We start from the raw sequence: 9,530 nt of genomic DNA, 5'->3' as shown, positions 1-9,530 counted from the left end.
GAGAAATTTGGTGTGGGTGGGGTGGGGCGCGGAAACAAACAAAATGTATGGAGTACTTATTTTATATTCCTCACTTGTCTCCTAAAAACATCTGATTTGAGTTAATGGCCAATTTCGTCTCTATGGTTTTGGTATTTTCGTCACTTCAATCCGAAGTTTGAAATTTTGTCAATTTAGTCTCATAGTTTTAAATATCAGCCAATTACGTCCCAATCGTCTAACGGCATCCTGCTATGCCGTTAGTTTAAGGATATTTTTGTCTTTTCTTCTTTTTATTTTAAGTTAATGGTCATTTTAGTCCTCGTGGTTTAATACTTTTGCCACTTCAGTCCAAAGTTTGAAACTTTGTCAACTTAATGTTAGGTTTAATTCAGTTTATTTTTTATTTTATTTTTATTTTTTTTCCTATAACCCTGAAGAGCATAATCCAAGCCCAAATCATCGAGCAACCTCCAATACATGTATGCATTACTCTGTTGACAATAGTAATCGTATCCCCCATATATTTAGTTTATAGACATTTCCTAAACTCTTCCCTTTGGTGGAACTCAATGGTAAAGTGGTCAAGATAATTCCCTGAAACCGAGTTGTACAGAAAAACTAAAAATCGTTTCTTTGATTAATGTATAATAGTTGATTTCGACCTAGATTTTCGTTACGATATGTTAATCTCTAAACCCTAACTATTATGCATTCATCAAAAGAAATGATTTTTAGTTTTTGCCATACAATTCGGTTTTCAGGGAATTGCTTTTGACCATTTTACCATTGAATTCCACTATGGTGGAGAGTTTATGAACTGTCTAGAAAACTAAATACGAGGGGAGGGAGCATGATTACTATCGTCGACAGAGTAAATGCAGACCTGTTTTAGTTGAAGCTCAATTGTTTTGGGCTTGGATTATGCTCTTTAGGGTTTTAAACAAAAAAAAATAAAATAAAAATTAAATTGAACATTAAAGTGACAAATTTTCAAACTTTGGATTGAAATGACAAAAGTAGCAAACCACAGGGACGAAAATGACCATTAACTCAAAAGAAAATGCAGAAAGACAAAAATACCCTTAAACTAACGGCATAGCTGGATGCCGCTAGACGGATGGGACGTAATTGGCTAAGATTTAAAACTATGAGGACTAAATTGACAAATTTTCAAACTTTGGACTGAAGTGGCGAAAGTAGCAAACCACAGGGACGAAAATGGCCATTAACTCTATAATTATATAACATATTATTAGGTTTTATAGATATAGTTTTTAAGGTTGAGTTATTCTAAAAACACCAACAAAAATGAGACGTGTAAAAGTCATAATTGATTGACATGTGACAAGTGAGAGACCAAAGGGAAAAATGATATAAAAGTAATATATATATATATATATATATATTACGATTGTGTCTTTTTTCATCATTTTGTTTTTTTCGTAGTTTTGTCTTTCAACTCAAAATTGTGTTTTTTTAAATACTAATAACACCGTTGTGTAATAATAATATGTAAACATAATGAAAAATACCAACAAATTATCTAATACGTAAAACACAATGATAAATACATATTACACAATAACCTGAAACGTAAAACACAATAACGAATACATAAACACAATGGCCTGAAATGTTAGACACAATGGTAATACATATAACACAATGACTTGAAATGTAAAACACAATGGAAACTACATATTACACAATGAGTTGAACGTAATATACAATGAACATAATACCATTTTTCGCAAATTAAGTGAAATTTAAGCACAATGACTAAAACACGATGATAAGCAGAAAAACAAATGTTGAGCACAAAGACACAATGACGAACAAAAAGACACAATGACATAATCTTTGTTTTAATATATATATTTAATATGAGTATCAATTGAAAAACAATTATCAAAATCTATAACACAATGCAGAGAAAAACTCAATTAAAAAAATAATGGACAACCAAATAACACAATATAAAAACACATTAATTTTTTTTATTTTTTATATAACAATAAGATATTCATATTAAAGATAAAAATGCTTGTTATTATGGTAAAAAAAATTTCTAAAAAAATGTCGCCTGAAAAAATTATAGACGATTTAAAATGATGGAAGTGAAAGTAAAGTAATCATAAATGAGTTATTACATTCATGTGCTTCTCATCAATTTTATTTTTAATTAATTTTCACCATTCAAATTTATAATTAATGAATTAGATTACTTCTCACATTTCTTATATTTGTTCTACTTTGTATTTTAATTAATACACATGTATAAATAATACTCCCAAAATTTGTGAAAATAATCATGATTTCAAATATAATCCAAAGTGAGTTATATATTGTACTTGTGTGGCTGAACAGAGTGCCTTTCTGGAAGTGCCTCTTCCCATGTGATAGTATTTTATTTTGTTGACAATTATAAGATATAATAGTGTTAAAGAAGAAAGAACCTTCATGCTTTTAGCTGTGAAGAATTAACTGTCGATATAAAACATGTTCACATTACTGATTGTTGAGCCATCAAGAAGGTACAAAAGTGGAAAATGGAGGTAGCAGAGATGAGAATGTTACGCTGGATGTGTGGGCACTCAAGGTTAGACCGAATAAGAAACAGGGTGTTTCGGGAGAGATTAAGAGTGACTAACATATCCGACAAGATAAGAGAGTGGAGAATGAGATGGTTTGGACATGTGAAGAGAAGACAGTTGACAAACCCTGTTAGATCCGTAGAAAACATTACTATAGGGGGGAGGAGGGGTAGAGGACGACCTAAATTGACTTGGGACGAGAGGATTAGACATGATTTGCTAGACCTAAACCTCTCAGAGGACATGGTTGATGATAGAAATTCTTGGAGACTTAGAATTAAGGCTAAGGATTTTTAGGAAGAAAGGAATACCTTAGATGTTTTTTTGTTTCTTTACCTGATTTTTTGTCACACACCATTATGGTTCTCTTCTCATATAGTTCTATATGGTTATCTATGCATGTATTGGTAATTTTACTAAGTGTTATTATCAATTTTACTACTGTTGTACGATGATGCCACTTGTTTTCTCACATACTATGTTACTTTGAGCTGAGGGTCTCACTGGAAGTCACCTCTCTATCCCATCGGATAGAGGTACGGTGTGCCTACATCCCACCCTCCCCAGACCCTACTTATAGCGTTGCTATGGGTGGGATTCCACTGGGTATGATTGATTGATAAAACATGTTCAAATTGAACAATCCTTGTTAATTGAAAACTGCATGTTTAGATCAAGTTGTTCCTATCAATGTTCTTCTACATGCTTTCTATTCTCTAATCTCTTATGGTAGCTTTCAGTCTCATCTTTAGTTTCGGAACATTGTTCCTAAGCCTCTTTTAAGAGAAGCCCTGACATCGAAGAATTCAATAAATTTTCAACTTTTATATGGAAGTGAGACAATACAACCGAATTGGCATAAAAGAGTCTGAACTTGTTGATAAACTCTCTTGTGTTGTAGTTCCTCCCTTGACAGTAGATCATGTGATCACGACAAAGTTTTCGTTAGGAAGTTAAATTTAAACAAAATATTAATTAAAAACTGCATGTCTGCATCACAACATGCAAAGACGTGTGAAATAAGATATATAGCTTAACATATCACAACAAAGTTTAACATTCAAGAGGGTTTCACATGTGGTAAACGTATGAATTAACCTCTTAGTAGCTGTCTTAAATTTGAATCCAAATTTATTATTTTACTGCTTTTAACAACTATTTATTTATTTTATAATTATTATTTTTATATAACAATAACATGTTTTGACTTTTGAGAGTGTTTCTAAGAGTGTTTTTTGAATAGTTTACATGATTATCTTTTGGTAAATAAGCTGGAAAAGGAAAAATAAAAAAATCAAAGCCACCCCCTAACATGACATTTATGGAAGTAGTTGGTTAGTTGCCTGCCCATTGGGTCACCTTGCTTACCAGGATACAAAGGTAGAAATGCCCAAAAGTCAATATATTTCAGTCGGTAGTAGCCCAATAAACGGCCTGAGTTGACTCGGTAGGTTCGATCTGTCAAAACTATGGTTAAAAGTACAAATTGCCTTCACTTCCAGAAACCCAACTTCCACAATATGACAACCCTCCAAGTTACGTTCCACCAATCCCACACCAACAAATCCGGCCAACACTACCGTGCAAGCGTATCTACCGGCTTACGGGATTCCCCTACACTTGATCTAAATTCTTGGAAGATAATCAACAGCATGTTCATCAATTTCGTGATATATATGAAGATGGATCGATAACATATTATAATATAAATCATGTGCATGTGATAGTAAGGTAATTACATCTATAGAATAATTACTATCATAGAATATTTTAAGTTTTCATCATTATGATATTATAAATAAATAAATAATTGTAGGGGTCATTTATAATAGATTAATATAGATATTAATGCTACACATAAAATAGCAATCCATGCAGGATTGCAGGCTCAAGTTTACCATCCAGCCCAAGAAGCTCATTTGACGGTCACATGACAATTTCCATCCTATGCAATGCATCGTTCATATTATTATATACAGAACCAATTAAAGTACTAATTTGACAAAGTTAATTAGCCCCTCAAGTTTAGAAACTACAACCAAACTTCCACATCTTTCAGGAAATGACCGGACTTGTTGAAAAATTCCACATAAATCGAGAGACCTCCAGTCCTCCACCCCTCGTTTTAATACTAAGCGATCGAGCAATTTCTCTCATTTTTCCAATACTAAAAGGAAAATCTTCTAACTAGCTAGTAATCCCGCTAGAAAGTTGTGTTACGTCCATCTCTACTCACTGTAGACAACGGAACAATGTCAAATTTGAGAGCCTTACTTTTATAACTTGAGTCGATACTAACTCAGTTACTGCTGATCATCCGATTAAGTTCTTATTGATAGCTCTTTGATCGATAATCCTGATCTAAGTTGTTGCTATAACATCACAATTCACAAGTTACTGCTGATGAAATTAATGTTGCTCGTAATTATATACGATTAATGTTACTGGTCATAGTTTCTGAAATAGACAAGATTTGACTTTCGATTAGTTCCTATTAATGCTTAATTACAACTGATCGATGAACCAAACAACCAACTAGGTTACTAGCAATTCCTTGGATTGCCCGCTAAAGGAGCACAAGCCCCTTTGAGCACCATCGTCGATCTATGAGGCACCCTGAGGTTCCTAGATGCATAAAAGTTTTGAACGAGTTCTAACTTGTACCATTTTTTGTTCAGATTTTACTCTGTTACTAATCAAGTGCAATGAACTAAAATGGTTGGATGATACTTAATCGGCTAATTAACTAAAATCCTTTCCAAATAACATAGAAAAACAAGTTAAGGATAATTATTTGTATTTTAACATAAATATAAAAAGGTTCGACTTTTACAATAATTAACATCGTAATATTGTTCTCATTATTTATTTATTTTCTAACCGTATCCTGAAACCCAAGAAAATGTTTATATTTGATTTTTAAATATCCTATACTTGTTTCCAAAAATATAACTTTTGGAAATTGTGTACTTTCCTACTTCTAGTAAGAAAACCTAAAAAAGAAAAACCTATTTCCTGATTATTGAATATATATATTTTTTTTTCACTTTTTATAGACAAATAAACAAAACAAGACCAATTCTTGCATCTCTCTCATATGTAACTATCAGATTATGTTATTGTTTTATACCGGAAGGTATAAATCTTTTAACTAAAAATTCTTCATATATTAAATAAAATGATCCAATTACAATATAAAGGTGGCTAAGCGGACAACAAGCTGCGCCGCCACCCTCTTTTGAATGGCAAACTCGATCCCACTGAAAACAAAGTTATAGTTCTTTGACGTCGATAAGTTATTGTGTATATATAAAAGTGAAAAGCTTGAGTTCTTCCATCACTTCATTCAATAAACATACATGCATGTGTATATATACATAAACATCAACATTTGATCAATACTGATGTTGCAGATGAGTTAAAGTCAATTTTTAATTACAGGTTTTCATGTCTAATTAAGGATTTCGGTTATGACGTCCGTACATATTCGAAGTTTCGAACATTATTGATCTATTAACCGGGGATTTAGATGAATATAAAGAATGCACACATATGATTTCGAATTTGGCAACCATATTTGAATCCTAAAATGATAAACTTCAAGAAAATGGTAGAGCCATTTTCTTAGTCGTAGAATTTGACCAAGAAGCTGTAATATGAGCTCACATTGCAACCACCTGTGAATCCTTCGTCATCAATACTTGTTTATGTGACATCTGTGAATTTTTGTCACACCAAAACAAAATTCATACATCTGTCTATATGGATGAGGATCATGATGTGTATTATGTATATATATAAACCCCTTTGGTTTTAGAAGAAACAAATGAATAATATGGAGTTAAGCATTAAACTTCTACCATATCTTCTAGGTGTTCTTGTGGCTTTGTTTTCTTCAGCATTTTCACAAACACTTGATGATAGATACCTTCAATGTCTTACCAAGAATTCAAATGCCACAAAATCAGAATTTGTATTCACACAACAACACACAAAGTATTCATCTGTTCTTCAATCAAACGCCATAAACCTAAGATATTCCACCTCCAATACTCCAAAACCTTTAGCCATAATCACACCCTTGACATATTCCCATGTACAATCCGCAGTACTTTGTTCGAAAAGTTTCAAATTTCGAATCCGAATTCGAAGTGGCGGGCATGATTATGCTGGCGTTTCCTACGCTTCACATGATCAGTCTCCTTTTGTTGTTCTTGACCTTAAGGAATTGCGGTCCGTGACAATCGATTCCGGTAAGAACACTGCATGGGTTGAATCTGGTGCAACCAATGGCGAATTGTATTATTGGGTGTCTAGAGAAAGTAAAAATCTTGGATTCCCGGCTGGATTCGGCCCAACTGTAGGGATCGGTGGGCCCATAAGCGGAGGAGGGTTCGGTTATCTGGTTAGAAAGTATGGTCTAGCCGCTGATAATATCGTCGACGCTAGGATCATCGATGCCAATGGGAGGCTTCTTGATAGAAAATCAATGGGAGAAGATTTATTTTGGGCAATTAGAGGAGGTGGAGGTGGAAGTTTTGGTGTTGTAGTTGCATGGAAAGTGAATCTAGTTTATGTTCCTGAAAAAGTTACTGTTTTTACTCTCTTCAAGACTTTAGAACAAGGTGGTTCAAATGTTTTTAACAAGTGGCAGCAAGTGGGGCACAGTTTAAGTCAAGATTTGTTCATTAGAGTTATAATACAACCTATTTCAGTTGAGAATGGCAAAAGAACAATTGAATTCAGATTCAATTCAATGTTTCTTGGATCAGTTGATCAACTCATGAAAACTGTATCTAATAGCTTCCCTGAATTAGGTTTACAAGAAAAAGATTGTAGCGAAATGAGTTGGATTGAATCGGTACTCTACTTTGCGAACTTTCCAAGAGGAGAGAGTGTTAATGTTCTTAAAGATAGGAAACCCGAGCCTAAAAGCTACTTCAATGGTAAATCAGACTACGTGAAAGATCCGATACTCGAAGAATCATTGAAAGAGGTGTGGAAATGGTGTATGGAGGGAGAAAAGCCTATTCTTATAATGGAACCGCACGGCGGAAAGATGAATGATATCGAAGAAACACGCATTCCTTACCCCCACCGAAAAGGGTATTTGTATAACATACAGTATTTTGAGAAGTGGGAAGATGGAAGCAATGAAGCATCAGAAAAGCATGTAAGTTGGATGAAAAGGATTTATGAGAATATGACACCATATGTGTCAAAGAATCCAAGGGGGGCTTATGTGAATTATAGGGATTTGGAGTTGGGTTCAAATGATAATGCAAATAACACAAGTTACTTGAAAGCTATGCAGTGGGGAAACAAGTACTTTAGAGGCAATTTCAGGAGGTTAGCAATAGTGAAGGGGAAGGTTGATCCACAAAATTTCTTCCATTTTGAGCAGAGCATTCCACCTCTAGTTATAAGCAAAGGGAATGGTTAACTTTGGAACAGTGACATGCAGTCTCTTAACAATACAGAATGATTAGTTGTGTTTATAGTTGCTTATGCTAATAAACTCTATCCTGAAGGGATGAGATGTTAATCATCAAAACACTAATAAGACGGTTTTTTCTTGATTATTATTGCAAAAGTATTTGTTTGATAAGTTATATTGCTATCAATTATATGCGCGTTCTTGTTCATGAAAAATGATAACATTTAAAGTCATAGAATTTACAAGGCGTGTGAATTCTTTTCATCCCGTTTGCAACTTTAATACATTCCGTTCATAGCCTTGCTACTCATTTGCTACTCTATTATAACTTAGTTACAACAAACCAACCCGTTTTGACTTGCCAATATGTTTGACTTCTCTGGATAAATGGTGAATTATCTAGGTCATGTATGAGTTACATGATTAGCATTGTGCCCACGTTAGCGTGATGCCTTTAACATGGGTAAACATACAAGTCATGTTCAGGCCGGTTCATCAAATTTAACTTGCCAAAGCGAACCATCAACCTGCCAATTTGACACAATTTACACTCCTAGCTATATTTTTCAGTCAGTTGAAGCATGATTCTTTTATTTATTACTTTCATTTTCTAAAATTAATATTTTAAAAGAATCATATTGGTAAAATTTATATTCTATTTTTATAAACCAACAAGAATTTTACCCAGCGCAATGCGTCGGGCAGTTGGTTGGTATAACCCGAGCGTTATGATGGAAAGTCAACGCGAATTTGATCAGTATTGGTTACGGTCGTTATGGTATAAACAACGTCGAAAATCCAACCATTAAAACCACAAAAAATAAATCGTCAAATTAATATATAAAAAACACGATTTTTATTCGGTCGGTAAACACAAGCATTGCGGTCCCCGGTTTTGCGGGGGTAGGTCGGTAAAACTCGAGCGTTACGACTGAAAGTCGATGTGAATTCGGTCGGTTTCAATTACGGTATAACCAGCGTTGGTAAAACCCTATCGTTAAAATCCAAAAAAATTAATTCATCAAATTAACAAATAAGAAATCAATATATAAAGAAAAATGTTTATTCGTTCGGTAAACCCAAGCATTGTAGTCCCTAGTGTTGTGTCAGTGAATCAGTAAAACCCAGACGTTATCAATGCCGCCAAACAACCAATGCCAAATGGGTGTTTTAAACTAATGTATAACCCTTACTTTTTCCACCACCATCCACCTTGTTTGACCATTTTAACCGATCAATATGCATGCATAACTCTTATGGGTAACCTTTGTTTTTTCCACTATAAATACAAGACCAATGCATCCATTTTTGTTGGCTCATCTCACCTCAAAACTCTTCCAATCTAGATCTAAGTATTCATCTTTCAAACTCTTGATAGCTTGACTTCTAAAGGTCAAAATAATGTAAAGTTTTGTTTCTAACTAATTCTTGTTAGTTAAAGCTTGTTATTCTAGCTTGTTTAAAACATACTTCCCTTGTTTCCTTGGCTTTCCTTTCTCCGACCATGGTCGGTTTAG

At 33.7% G+C, this 9,530-nt stretch overlaps 1 pseudogene; it reads left to right on the top strand.

Moving 5' to 3' along the window:
* Positions 1-6,396: 6,396 nt before the first annotated feature.
* On the top strand, positions 6,397-8,587 carry LOC143572627 (monolignol oxidoreductase AtBBE-like 15 pseudogene; annotated as a pseudogene).
* Positions 8,588-9,530: the final 943 nt, after the last annotated feature.

The sequence above is a fragment of the Bidens hawaiensis genome, unplaced genomic scaffold (assembly GCF_021521415.1).
Source record: "Bidens hawaiensis isolate Kalapana, Puna unplaced genomic scaffold, B.hawaiensis_p1.1 tig00025981_1, whole genome shotgun sequence".
NCBI lineage: Eukaryota > Viridiplantae > Streptophyta > Magnoliopsida > Asterales > Asteraceae > Bidens > Bidens hawaiensis.
The sequence above is the reverse complement of the archived record's forward strand: the minus strand, read 5'-3'. Positions and strand labels throughout refer to the sequence as shown.